A 14925-nucleotide genomic window follows, 5' to 3' on the forward strand; every position below is an offset into this window, starting at 1 on the left:
TTTCTTTAGACCGCGAAGGCCGGGTCCTCAGGTGGAAGCAGCCTCTGAATTTGGACAGCCCCGCTGTATCCGGACATCTAACGTATTTTATCCGATAAATAAACACTGTAAAATGTATTATTTATTCCCCATAAAATAGGTTCGCACATGACTCCAATTACGCTCAGCCATTGTTGTGAGTGCGCACGCCAAGGGGCTGCGAGACAGAGCCTATTTCGCAAATGACTATGAAAGGCGGAAGAGGAAGTAGTTCCTTTGAATGTAGACAATCCGAATGTTATAGTTTCTTTCCACTGTGTTCCTGTTAATGATAAACTACAAATTTACCCTAAATTACTAAAATATCGATATTTTAATGTGAGAATCGATTCTAGAACATAAATGATTGGTATCGGAGGAATCGATATTTCAGGATCGATCTGCACATCACTAACAACCTCTGCTTTGCTTTGTTGCTCACCATATTGTCACATGGCTAACATTAATAAATCAGCAATCAGAATTGTTTCTGTCATCTGTAAAACAACTTCAGTTACACAAGTTACTTTTCAAAAATCACAGTATTTACAGATTAAGAAAAAAAAGTAGGTTTTACAATGACGAAAAGGTTCATTCAGAGCCTGCACTTGCTGTAAATATTTATTTATTTGAATAACCAGCACAAAAATGCTCCTAAATGAATCGTAATGCATCTTTACTTCCTTAAAAATTAACCTCAGGTTAAAGGTATAGACACACAGCTTTGCCAATATTTCCATCCAGGCTGTTTCTGTCTGACTCCCAGAAATCATCACTGCTGGACACGCTCTGATTGGCTCCCCTGAAATTCTTAAAATCAGGTCAGTTTCCAGTTTTCAATCTGAGAGGCTTGCTTTGAAAGGTCTGCCTCATTGGAATTAGTACTGCTTCTGTCAGGGTCCAGTACTGGCACTGTGAGGGCATTCTTAGCAGATCCAAGATATTGGAAAATAAATAATTATAAATAATTATAATTCTGAAAGATCAGAACAAATAATAAAAACTGAGGGATTTAAACAGAGCAGCTAATTACATGGTTGTGTAATTTTAGCATATTCTCAAGTGAGAGTTTAATCACTTCATGTCCTACTCAACACCATCATGGACCACAGCAGCAGAGCACAGCACACAGGTGTCCTCTGTCCTTGTCTCAGCTCGTCACTTTATCTTCACAGACTGTTTTGTTCTTCCCATTTAATTTGTTACGAGACAGACAGTTTGCTCTCAGTACACCACACAGCTCTCTGCTCTGTTAGTTTCTCTTTCTCCAAGAGTCTTGTTTCAAATAGGTTCAGTTTACTCTGAGTGGCTTGGTCCAATTAGCCCAAGTGGTTCTAACAATGAAAACTGAATTGATCATAGGTATTGCTTGTTTGTATCTATCTTCAGAGAACCAAGACAGTAACAACCCATTATAATGTAACAATAAGCATCAACCCAAACTGCTCTCTGTCGTGCTTACTTATATTTTATATAAGTTAATTAAAAGCTTCATTTCCTTTTTTTTATTACTTAAAAAAACACAGCAAGCTCTAGCCAAGTGTTATAATATAATCTTTTTTAATTACAGCTAATTGTGGTATATTTAAATGTGTCCTTATTGTTGCTAGGCTACCTGTAGACTATTTTGTCAGGAAGTTCACCTCCTTTATATAGTTATGAAAAAGATTCTAATAAAACAGAAATTACCGGTAGATATTGACTTTGAACCTCATTAAAATAATGAAAATAAAATAATAAACCTACTAAGAATAAGCTGTTTGACTTATGTGAACTAAAGAGATTTTTACTAAAAGTTACAAAACAAAATCTAAAAACCTTGATTAAGATCAAAACTCGAGTCTAGTAGCTATGTAACAAAGGATTTTAACAAATTTGCCATTAAATCTTGTATTGGGTAAAATATTATATACATACTTATAACAACAGGGGTACAGTAAAAGTCCATTTCTGTCCCTACAGGTGCAATCTAGATGAAGTGCAAATAAATGAACCCCAAGGTATTGATATGTACCTTTCATTGGCCAAAAAGATATTTACTGTATATGTCCCCATGCGGTCCCTTCATCAATATAAATCATTCCTTAAATGCTTAATATTTGAGATAAAGCTTACTTGAGAGGTCTTGCTGTTACCTCCTTGTCTTTGGCAAACAGGTGCGCCTTTTATAGAAACTAATAAACTAAGAACATAAAACACCTCAAAAGAAAGTCTAAAAATAATTGTTTGAGTTAATGTAAAGCTTGGGGTTCACCTTAAACCCCTCTGACAGTCAGGGTAGTCAGAAAGAATTCTTATGAAGGATTCTTGTTCTAGACTAAGCACTAGAAAAAACTGATTAGGAAAAACAGGATTTACTAGGTGTAAAGCATCCAATAATTCCTCATTCCCAAACACAGATAGCTTGCACTGTACACGGTAAAAAGAATTGTCTTTAATCTTAACTGCTAAAAAATTCAACAGTTGTTATGTGTGGGCCAACTTTAGTTGTTTTCTCCAAAATTTCAGTCTTAGTTGATTTGGGAATGTAGTTTAACATGGCAGCAAATGCTCATTTAGAGCCATTCTGTAAGGAATCCAGCAGAAGAGCAGCTGGCGTTTCTCTTTGCACCATAGCCAAGCTAACCCAAGATGATTTAAAGAAAAAAAGAAGAACATGATGTCAGTAGCAAAATAATTGGAACAGAGACCTCATTTAATTTTGTACATACAGCGTACAAACGGCAGATCACAGCACAGGAAGCCTTGCTGTGGAGCAGCTTTTTATCTTCGGCTGCACATTACTAACTACTTCCTACAATATTTTCAAATGATCCACAGGGAGGAAAAAAAGGCATGTACAACACTGGTCAACAATCACTGCACAGCATGAAACTTAGACAGATGAACGTGCTATCAGTGACACCAGGCTGAATCCTGTTTTTGGTGGACTTGTCAGTAATTTCATGGCTGTAATAATTTTGTCACTAGGTCGACTTCTGTTGCACTTTTCTGCTTGGTGAATTTATTGATGCAAAAACCTTTTTCCAGTTTAGCAAACCATAAAACCTTGATATTCAAGAGGGCAGGTCTGGTATAGAAGGTTCTCCTTCATTTATGCCATCTATACCAATGGAAGAACTCTCAATTCTTTGCTCCCATCAAATCTGACAAAAGGTCTTAACAGGATATCATAGTGAGAAACACTGTATCCTTTGAGCCTTTATATTTATTTATTTATTTATTTTTTGCCTGTCCCATTTGGTTCTTTAGCCGTCAGAATTGTTGTCTGAGGACCAACAAGGATACCCAATGGATTTACTTTGCCAAATGGATTATCACGGCCGTATTGGTCCATTTGATCAACCTTTGTTGTTATTATTTATTTTATTTTATTTTCTGTTGTTACAGGCGGGACAGACATGACTGAGGGATACGGAAGGGAGAAAGAAAGATGGAGGAAAAGAAAAACAGAAGGGAAGAGGAACAGAGAGAAAGGGCACTTAAAAAGTGAAAGAAGAAATAAAATCTCCTGGATCACCTGTTGAGCGAAAAAGAACAGAAAACAAGAAAAAAACAGAGCAACAAACTAAACACAACACCATCACATTAATCTAGCTAAGTGTAAACAGCAGTATATACTAAATATTGAATGTTGTTGTGCAGCACGTAGGACCGACAGCGCACAATGTGCTTGGAAATAGCAGCCAATAAAGGTGTAGTTTATGTCTATGAACAGTGAACACCCGTGTGCACACCTGTGTGGATCAGCGCGCTTGTATTCAAAAGGTTTCCCCATGTAATGGTCTGCTAGAGGCTAGAGGATGTAGAGCCATAGCCCTGTCCCCCAGGGCATGAAGCAGGCATGGAGGAGATCCAGGCTCCAGACATCCAGAGGCCCCAGAGTGCGAGAGCCCAAGGAGGACCATCGGAGGGGCATCCGTGCCACCCTCCTGGGAAGAGCTGAGGAGAGCCCCAGATGAGGGCTCACCCAGTAGCCACGGAGCAGAAGCCAGAGGGGGCTGCAGTGGCGTGCCCGCCGGCTCTGCCGACAGCCAGCTGTGCCAGGGTGAACCGAGCCGCAGGCCCAGAGGCCGGAGGCCCGAGGGCCCTCTTTGCCCCAGAAGAGGCCTGACCGAGCAACAGGCACCAGGCCCCGTCAATCAGTCACCGGGAGTGAGCTGGTACATACCTGAGCGCCCAGCCCCGGACACCAAGAACTACCAACGCACCGACCCCTGAGGGCATCAGTTACCGGCAGGGAGTGTGGTGAGAGGAGTTAGACATTTGGAGGGCCTGGGAGTTCCCAGAGAGGTGGAGTGTAAGACCCGACCTGACATATAGACACAGACAAACAGGCACACACAGACACAAACATGCATTCCCACCCTCATGCACACATATACAAATACTCAGCACTCAACCAACATAGGGATAGACATACATGGACACTGTACACACAATCACACTCCCCAAACAAACTCTATACCCCGGGTCCAGGTACCCTCGCCCCTGGAGGAGGAAACGGCACCTAGACCCAGGAGATGTTACCCTTTCCCCCGGGGTGGAGGCAAGCAGACCGCCCCAGGCTCCACAGCAGCAGGGAGGCCCCGCATCCCAGATCCCAATCGGACGGCCAACACCTCCTTCCAGCCCCCCTGCCCCGATGGCCAGCAGAGAACTGAGGTGTGTGAAGACCCCAAACCTCCCTCCTCTCGCTCATGTGTAGTGTTGCTGCGTGTTGTTCTAAGGTGCATTTAAAACACGGGAGAGCATGGTGCTGCTGCCAGAGAGCAGCAGGTGTTAGCACGGCCCCTCCCGAGAACCCTCAATGTCTACATGGATTTAAAATTGAGAGGTGGGCACCGGCGCCAGTAATTTTGGAAGAGTTACGTTGTCAAGAAACTGATCAATTTCATTTTTAGACGGGTTTATTTATGGTGAATATAGAGTTTCATAGAAATCCCTAAAAATCTTGTTTATTCTTCCAGGGTCATATATTGTGTTCCCCGATAAATCTTTAGCAGCACATATAGTTGTTTTTTCTTTATTTATTTTTAACTGGTTAGCTAGAAATCGACCTGATTTGTTACTGTGTTCAAAATTCTGCAAGCAAAGTCTTTGTACGAGGAATTGTGTTTTTTTAATTAATAATTTCATTTAATTCTAGTTTTGTTTTGCATATTTTGTTCATTATTTCTTTATCTTGGTCGCACGTGTAGGCTTCTTCTAAGGATTTGACGGTTTTTTCTAGTTCCTGAATATTTTTGTTTTCTTCTTTCTTTTTGTGTGATGAGAAAGAAATTATTTTACCTCTCATCACAGCTTTCCCTGCTTCCCATAGAACAGAAGCTGATGTTCCGAGAGTGTCATTAAAGTCTAAATATGAAGTCCACTCTTCATCTCAAAGTCTTCATCTTTGAGCAGCGTTGTATTGAATCTCCAGTTTTTACTTGGTGTAGCGTTCTTCTTATGTATTAGTGTTAAAGATACAGGTGTATGATCGCTGACAGCTATAGGGTGAATCTCAGTGTCTGAAATATCACTCAGCAGTGAGCTGCTGACTAGGAAATAATCCAGACGAGAGTAAGAGTGATGGACATGTGAGAAGAAAGAATATTCCTTACTGTTGGGGTGAAGGGAGTGCCATGCATTGCAAAGGCCATAGTCACTCATATACTTTTTGATTATATTTGTGGACTGCCAATTGCGCTGAGTTCCTGTTGTGTTGAGCCTATCCATTTCTTCCTTTAGTCCAAGGTTGAGGTTGCCTCCAAGAATAATTGTGCAATCAAGGTGTTCAGAGAGTGCACTAAAAAAATCCGTGGAAGAATGAGGGTTCATCAACATTTGGACCATATATACTTACAATACATAGCTTTTTGTTAAATACTGATAATTATATTTAAATATAAAGCAAATTCAAAGGCTGGTGACTATGATTTCACGTATGTACAGACAAACATAGAAAGAAATGCCTGAAGCTTTTTCAAATCATTGCACATAGCTGGAAAGAAGATGCACATAAAAACTAATAAACACAGCATTGTGTCAACAATGATCTAACAGTGCAATCCAGCTCAGTAAAAACGAAGACATATACATCCAAAGCAATAAGCTTGCCACATGGCAAACCGTAATGCTTGCTTTTGTTCCAATCTCCCTGGCTTGCAAAGGGAACACAAAATGTCAGGCCAAATATTCCTCAAACGAGAATAATTACAGCAGCGCCAGGAACAGCAGGGGGCCAGACTTGGTCCCCCCATCCACTTTTTCCCCAAAAACCAAAACAAAATAACAACAGAGAGATCAGTGGCTCTCCTGATGAGATGATAGCATTTAAGAAACACGGTACAACAGGAATATGCAAACTGCTGCTGCTTACTGAATCCTGACATGCTGGAGTCTTAACCCTTAAGCACAGATGTGTCAATTTATCACAGTGCCTATTTTATAGTTTCAAATAGCTGTAAAATCATCACCAATCATGGCATTCTGTTTGAAGTGTGTGGAGCAAGTCTAGAGCTAAGTAATTGTTGCCGCCAATAGCCTCATACTGCCCGGCAGAAGGCCTGTAATCACTATAGCACTGACACAATGCATCCAAGCCATAGTAGGGCAGTTAACGCTCAGGGATGGAGCTGCTATCACAAGCACCAAGGGCCACTCTAGCATGATGTTAATCAAAAATCTAATCAAGCAGGTCTTTTGGAGAGATGAGATTAAATGATCCAGATAAGTGAACGGGCTCTCTGGGACCTGTAGAGAGAAGATTAGTAGGAGTATTAGGAGTAGTGTGGGTATGTTAGTTGTATTTCTGTTCAATTAGTGTATTAATATTAGCTAATAGTAATATGTTAATTGAACTGAAATACAACTACTGTGCCTACACTACTACTCATCTTCTTTCTACAATTCCCATAGTACCCATTGTATTTCAGTTAAATTAGTGTATTAACATTAGCTAATGCAGCCACAGGGGGCCACAACTCAGCGTGGATGGATGCCCTTCCTGACTCTGTGCGCCACAACTACCATTGGATAGATATGGTTGAGTCAGGAAGGGCATTCAGTATAAAATCTTAGCCAGATCAAGTGGATCATAAAGAACGAGCTTTCCGTACTGGATTAGCCAGGGCCGGGGTTAACAATAGCTGCCTCCCACACTCCTGTGCTGTGTCAGCTGTGCTAGTGTTGGACAAAGAAGGGAAGGCATGTTCGGAGGCAGCGAGAGAGGTGGAGGTGAGAGTAGGGAATCTAAGGCTACGTTCACACTGCAGGTCTTAATGCTCAATTCCGATTTTTTGATCAAATCCGATTTTTTTGTCTGCTCGTTCACACTACAAATAAAATGCGACAGCAAACGCTCTCTAGTGTGAACGCTCAAAGCGGCCCGCATGCGCAAAAGAAGATGTCACACACAACGCGCTCTGTTTAGACCCAGAGCAACAGTATTGTTTGACTGATGGCCCTTAATATAAAGACTTCGGTCTTCACGTTTCCCAATTTTTGCTTTAAGTTATTTTGTTATTTACATAATAATGTAAATAACCTAATAATGATCCTTATTGCCGTTTAAGAGAGGAGCGGTGCTTCAAAGGATAGCTGTAGATTTCTGTCAGAATCTGCAGATTATACAGTACAAATAAAATGTTTACGTTGTCTTCCCAACAGTTTCACTGACATCTACACTGGATGGCCAGGAAGCGTTCGCGATGTCTTCTCGGGCGCTTCTCTGGCACTGATAATTGGCTTCAGTCTTGTGTCGGTGACGTAAAAGGCGGATTTAATGCGACTTGACCGTTCAAACAGCAGTCGCTTTCTAAAACATCGGATATGTATCGGATTCAGTACCACATACGAAAGTGACCCAGATCGGATTTGAAAATATCGGATTTGCGCCGTTCACACTGTCATAGCATGATCGGATATGGGTCGCATAGGGTCAAAAAATCGGATTTGATGCGCTTTCCCCTGCAGTGTGAACGTAGCCTAAATGTAGGGACTATAACTGTAAAGGGAGAGAGCTGGCTGATATGATGGTGCAGGCGACGACGTAGGAGGGCACTTGAGCACTTGATGTGAATTTATAGTGTTGTGGTAACTTTAATGGTGAGGTCAAATCTTTATTTGGATTTTTTTCAGGACAGGTAAATGAAAAAGAAATGATGATATGCTGGGTAGGTATGTTGTTAAGGAGAGAAATGCATGAGTTCCTGTGGACAACTGGTTTCCAGTAATTCACTTCCCTTGGAATTGTTAGCCTGTCTGTTGATCCCACCTTATCGGTTGCACTTGCACTACAATTAGCTTATTTCAGTTCATGTCTCCAAGGCTGTCTACAGCATTGATATGGACATTACTTTTATTTTTATTGCACAAAAGGATAAGAGTGCAATGTTAAGTGCAAACTGCAGGACAGAAACAGCTGCATTATGTTATTACAACATCAACTCTTTGCAAGCACCTGCACAGACAGCTTGCTAACATGAAGCTAGCCAAAAACCCAAAGTGATGTTAAAGCTGAATGAATGCCAACCTGCAGAAACCAAAAAGGGAAGGAAAATCCATCTCTATAACAGAATTCAAATTTGTAGTTCATGAACTGCCATGACCCCATACTTATGAATACTACATACTGCTTTATAATTATTTTTAATTTACAATGTTTTTCTACAAATTTTTCGTTTTGTTACAATTTTATTCACATTTTGATGAGAAAGGATGCCGCATGGATTGATTCTATCCCTCATAAAAAATTGTAAAAGCAAATAAATTTGGGGCCTCATATCATGTGAACCTTATCTCTGCCTGGCATATACAATAATACCAGTCTTTGCATAAAATGTGATATAGATTTGATTTCTTCAAAGGTCAGATATTACATTACAGCTCACATTTCCTGAGTGCTGGAGGGGAAAAGGAAGCATCCAGAGCAAAATTGGGTGAATATTTTAATATCCACAGGACTCTGTCATATCAGCATTGTGAAACATTCTCCAACTCTATTTCAGTAGCATGTCACAAGGTGACAGATATAGAACATTCACAGGACATGTTAACAGGTGTAGAAATCATCGCCTTCCCCCTTTTTTTTTTTTACAGTGACATCATGTTACTGAGCTACTTGACAGGTGAGTATAGTTGGCAATATCACTGCATCTGTCTGATAGTGTGTCTCTGCTAGTTTATACTGTTTGCTATATTTGATATATTAATGCTATGGTGCACTGTTCTTAAACTAACACACAATTTGCTGAATCATGCCGCAATCTGGTCCTAAAGTGTAATCTGTTATACAAAGTGACACCTCTATAATCTGGGTTCAGCTGATAGTTAAACATCACATGTATATATCTATTTTCACTATCATCATATTAACATCAGAGGTAGGTGGTTTGTTACTGTAGAATTTTCAGCTGCATTGTACAGTATAGTATTTTTTGTCTGCTTCTTTTTAAGATAAGATAAGATAACCTTTATTAGTCCCACACGTGGGAAATTTGTTTTGTCACAGCAGGAGTGGACAGTGCAAAAGTTATGAGGCAAAAATTAGAATACAATAAGAATAAATACAGTACACAACTGTACAGAATAGAATAAAATAAATATACAATAAGATAAAAATAGAATACAAATACAAATACTATATACAACTGAGTAAAAATACAACGATGACAGAAAGGATTATTGCACTTAGTATTATTGCATATGTATGGATGTGTGTGCTTGATCAGTTAAAGTCTTTATTATGGAGTCTGACAGCAGTGGGGAGGAAAGACCTGCGAAATCTCTCCGTCCCACACCGTGGGTGCCGCAGTCTCCCACTGAAGGAGCTGCTCAGTGCTGTCACAGTCTGCTGCATGGGGTGGGAGATGTTGTCCATCAGGGATGACAGCTTAGCCGCCGTTCTCCTGTCACTCACCACCTCCACTGGGTCCAGAGGGCATCCTAGAACAGAGCTGGCCCTTCGGATCACCCTGTTCAGTCTCTTCCTGTCCCCAGCAGAGATGCTGCCGCCCCAGCAGACCACACCATAAAAGATAGCAGAAGCCACAACAGAGTCATAGAAGGTCTTCAGGAGTGGGCCCTCCACTCCAAACGACTTGAGTCTCCGCAGCAGGTACAGCCTGCTCTGCCCTTTCCTGTAGAGGGCGTCTGAGTTATGAGTCCAGTCCAGTCTATTGTTCAGATGAACACCAAGGTACCTGTAGCTGTCCACAGCCTCAATGTCCATACCTTGGATGTTCAGTGGTTGCAGTGGAGAATGCTTGTGCCTGCGGAAGTCTACCACCAGTTCCTTGGTTTTACTGGCGTTGATCTGGAGGTAGTTCAGCTGGCACCAGTCCACAAAGTCTTGGGTCAGACCTCTGTACTCCTTGTCGTCCCCATCAGTGATGAGGCCGACTATTGCAGAGTCATCAGAGAACTTCTGCAGGAAGCACTGGGTGGAATTGTGGGAGAAGTCTGCAGTGTAGATGGTGAAGAGGAACGGAGCCAGAACCGTTCCCTGTGGGGCCCCCGTACTGCAGACGACCCTGTCCGACACACAGCCCTGAGTCCTCACATACTGTGGTCGGTCGGTGAGGTAGTCCAGGATCCAGGTAGTGAGGTGATGGTCCACTCCAGAGTTCACCAGCTTGTCCTTTAGAACCGAGGGAAGAATAGTGTTGAAGGCACTGGAGAAATCAAAGAACATGATTCTCACAGTGCTTCCAGCGGTCTCCAGGTGAGCGAGGGAACGATGTAGGAGGTGAATGACGGCATCATCCGCTCCAATGCCAGGCTGGTAGGCAAACTGAAGTGGGTCCAGTGATGAGCTTATTAGGCGCCGAAGCTGAGCCAGGACCAACCGCTCCAGGGTCTTCATCAGGTGGGATGTCAGAGCCACCGGCCTGTAGCTGTTGAGGTCCTTGGGGTGTGAAGTCTTTGGCACTGGTACAACACAGGAGGTTTCTTTATAGTAAACAAACAGTTTTGTCACTTTTGGTTTAAGACATTTAGTTTTTAGTTATCATTTCTTCGCACTATATGCCTGCCCCCAACTCACAGGAAGCTCTGCAAAAGCTGAGGCGGGTATGTTGGAGGTGGCTATGCAGTGTTGGGGAGTAACGGAATACATCTACCGGTGTTACGTATTTAACCTCCTAAGACCCGTACTCTTCGATGGCATGCATTTTTAATATCTCTTTGATATTTGGTCACATTGGGGCCCGATGAATGTAAAAACAAAGAATTACCAGATTTTTTACCTTATTTTTGTTTTTAAGAAAAATAAGAGCCACATATGAGGAAATTCGTTTAAATTTTTAATTGAACAGTGGCAGTATAATGTCCTCGTAAGTGGATATCAGGCCCTTGTAGAGCAAAATTCTGTATTTTGGTCTAAATACCCAAAATGTGATGTCCACATATGTGGACGCCAGGTCTTAGGAGGTTAAAATACAAAATATGAGTAAATGTATTTCATTACAGTTACCGTTTGAAAAGGTGGTATTCAGAATACAGTTGTTAAAATAAATTGATTACACAGCGGTCTTTTCCTGTTTCATATGTTAGGCTGTGCAGCCTTACCTAATGTCCACCCTACTGTTACTCATTTTATATTAAGATTTAAAAATCTGGTTGGTATTGGTATGACGACTAACCTTCAGTAATAATAATAAATCACACAGCAATAGTACATTCATGCAGTTGTAAAAAGCATGATAATACATTAAGTAATCCAATGTATTCAGAATACGTTACTCACATTGAGTAACGTAACAGAATACGTGACAAAACACATTTTGAGGCATGTATTCTGTAATCTGTAGTGGAAGTCTACATTTTAAACCTTTAAACCCTCCCAACACTGTGGCTGGAACACCGGCAGGAGTCCCAGCCACAGCCTTTCCCCAGTCAGGGAGGGATGTACAGCATACCAGTAAGCCAGGGGTAGGCAACCTTTTTGATGATGAGTGCCATCTAAAGTTTCCTCAGAAGTCAATGTGCCATATGATTGCATTAGCAATAAATTTAATAACGCTCTATATCAACAGTTACACACTATATAGAACAACTTTATACAATTAGATTTGTTCGCAGATGTTGGCAGCTATCAGTGAATAGTTATGAGCTATTTTGAAACAAAAAAAAGACACATTTTATCCATAACAAGAACTCCATAACAGCAAATGAACTGTACAACAGAAAATGCAAATGCTATTTATTAGGGGTGCAACGATATTTGTATCGATATTGAACCGTTCGATACAGTGCTTTCGGTTCGGTATGCATATGTATCGAACAATACAACATTTGTAATTTATTTTATCAACTTTCCTTCTGACGATGCTGTCTGTGTGGAGCGCTCAGTGAATCTGCGTTCGACTACTCCGCCTAGGTTGCACTGTCAAGCGCAGATCCACTGAGCGCTCCACACAGACAGCATAGTCAGAAGGAAGAGCGCAGGGCAAGCTAGCGAGACAGAAGTTAAGCTCTCCTTGCAACATGGCAAATTGAACCTCTCCCACCCTCATTCAGATCTGGCGTTTGGAATTATTTTGGTTTTCATGTGACGTATGACCCTGAAGGTAAGCGCGTCATGGACTAAAGTAAAACAGTATGTTGGATGTGCCACGCAATGCTCAATTACATGGGTGGGAGCTAGTGTGTTAGCGCAGTTAGCTCGTTAACGTGTTGGCCGTCTAGCCCCATGCACGGGGCTATCAGGGGTAGCTCGTTAACGGAGATTTGCCGTGTTGTGGCGTTAAGGTCATTTCAACGAGATTAACCTGAAAGCACTAGTGGGAACACAACGAATATGACTGCACATTTACGCTGACATCATCCTAGTGCAAAGACAAAAACAACAAGCATGCATGCTACAAACTTTACCCGAGTCATTTAGACAGCCGTTAGCACATGATTCTCCTTATGGGGACCTGATATGTTTAATATGCTGTTGAGAATATAGCCCAGAAGAAGCAGATAGTATAGCTTTTATTTTGGAAAGAGACATTTCTCTGTAATAAACTCTCTTTTCCAAAGATGAGTGATTCCTCAATCAGATACAGGGCTCGCAAAATCGCCAGCCCGACGTCCTGGGGCTAGCGATTTTTCCAGTCGGGCTACCAAAATCTATCTCTGCCCGTCCGGCTATTGTAGGAAGGAAAAATATATGTCAATGCTTTTGCATTCTTTCGGAAATGTAGCTGGGTAATTATGTCATTGGCATCGGTGAGCCACTGTCAATATGTGACATATTGAAATCGCGTTTGAATTTGCGCTTGTTTTTTTGCTTTCACTTTGCAATCGCGTGAACTGTGTATAGAGAGCGACAGTACTGATTGGTGAGTGATGATAATTTGCGCACCAATTCCTCTGACATCGTCTTATCAATCGTTAGCTTACTATGCAAACATGACAAGTGAAATCTCCAGCAGCAAGCTTAAACATGTGAGAGGTTGATCGCGCAGAGAATCGCTGAGCTTATGTGAGTGTGTGTGTAAAAGCAGCAGGATTTATATTTCAGTTCTGCTGAGCCAAATAAGACAGGTCAGGGTGAAGAAGTGACAGCCAAAGAAAAGCTTACCGCAAAACGGAAAAGTTATGACAAATCAGACTATAAGGCAAAAAGAAAGTGCAGCTTTATGGTTTCATGGACAAAAAAGTTTCTGTGGCTGCGATATGATGAGCTAAATAACCAGGGGTGCACATAAGTGGTCCGCAGGTGCGCATTCGCTGTCAAAATAAAAAACACGCACAAGGGTTAGGGTTAAATTTAAAAACTGTACTTTTGAGTTAAAATATATATTTATAATTTTAATAAATGACAAATTAAAAAGGCATGAACATTTTATTTTGTATCGAAAAAATATCGAACCGTGACACCAAAGTATCGAACCGAACCGTGAATTTTGTGTATCGTTGCACCCCTACTATTTATGGTCTCCTCACAACAATGATAGGAAAAATAAACTGAACCAATATGGCATGTTTGTTAATACAGGGATACAAATGTTAATGTGATCTCTGGTCTCCCACTCAGAGACACAGGTCTCCGAGTGGCCAACATTCAGACGGCTACCTGAGGACACTCTTCGTGTGGGAGAAAAATACTGAATACTGAAAAAAAAATACTGAGAGCCAAATACTGTCAATAAGGCCTCCACAATGTTCTGAAGACAGTTAAACTTGTCAGGTAGTGATGTCCAGCAGCTGAAAATGCAAGCTCCATGAACATGCACAGCTGTGGATTCCAGCTGCGTTCGTAGTTCTGCAAACTTTGACCCCCACAGAGTCGAGCTTTTTATTTCAATCAGCTGGATTTCGATGTCCTCTGTGTCCAGCCAGTTAATGCGAGACAAATCCAGCTGCTCATTAAAGCTTTCTGGTTTGATCAGTCGTGAATCTACCGATGTATCCATGTATTTCCGTAGTGCTGATGCTGCGCTGAGCGGAGAGCTCCTGAAGCATTTGAAGTGTCGGAATGTGGAAATTTCAACATCGCTTGAAAAAACTGCCAGCTAGCAACGTCCCTCTCACCGGTAGGTTAAGTTATTTTTAGCCAATTACAAGTTGAATCTGGTAGTTGGGGTTGTTAGCTAAGATATCGTCATTAAGAAGCGGCACAACTAATGTGTCTATGCGAGCTAATTTGCGATGTGCACCACTGGCCCGGCCTTTTATTTTTTAATGCACCTTCTCAGATTAATTCACTGCGTGTTGTGCCCAGGGCTGGACTGGGACAAAAAATCGGCCCGGGCATTTTGACTAGAGACCGGTCCACCAGGTATTATGGGAAAAGCCATAAAGCCTTTGAATGAAAACAAACGCTGTTGTGACAGTGATGTACAGTCTTGTTGGTATATGTATGATTTCTATACATTTTACATCAGATAAAAACTTAATGTGTAAGATTGAGATAATTATTTAATAAAAGCG

This window comes from Mchenga conophoros, linkage group LG12 (assembly GCF_057382185.1).
Source record: "Mchenga conophoros isolate Kocher_MC1m ecotype Shallow Benthic linkage group LG12, M_conophoros_male_GT1.1, whole genome shotgun sequence".
Classification (NCBI taxonomy): domain Eukaryota; kingdom Metazoa; phylum Chordata; class Actinopteri; order Cichliformes; family Cichlidae; genus Mchenga; species Mchenga conophoros.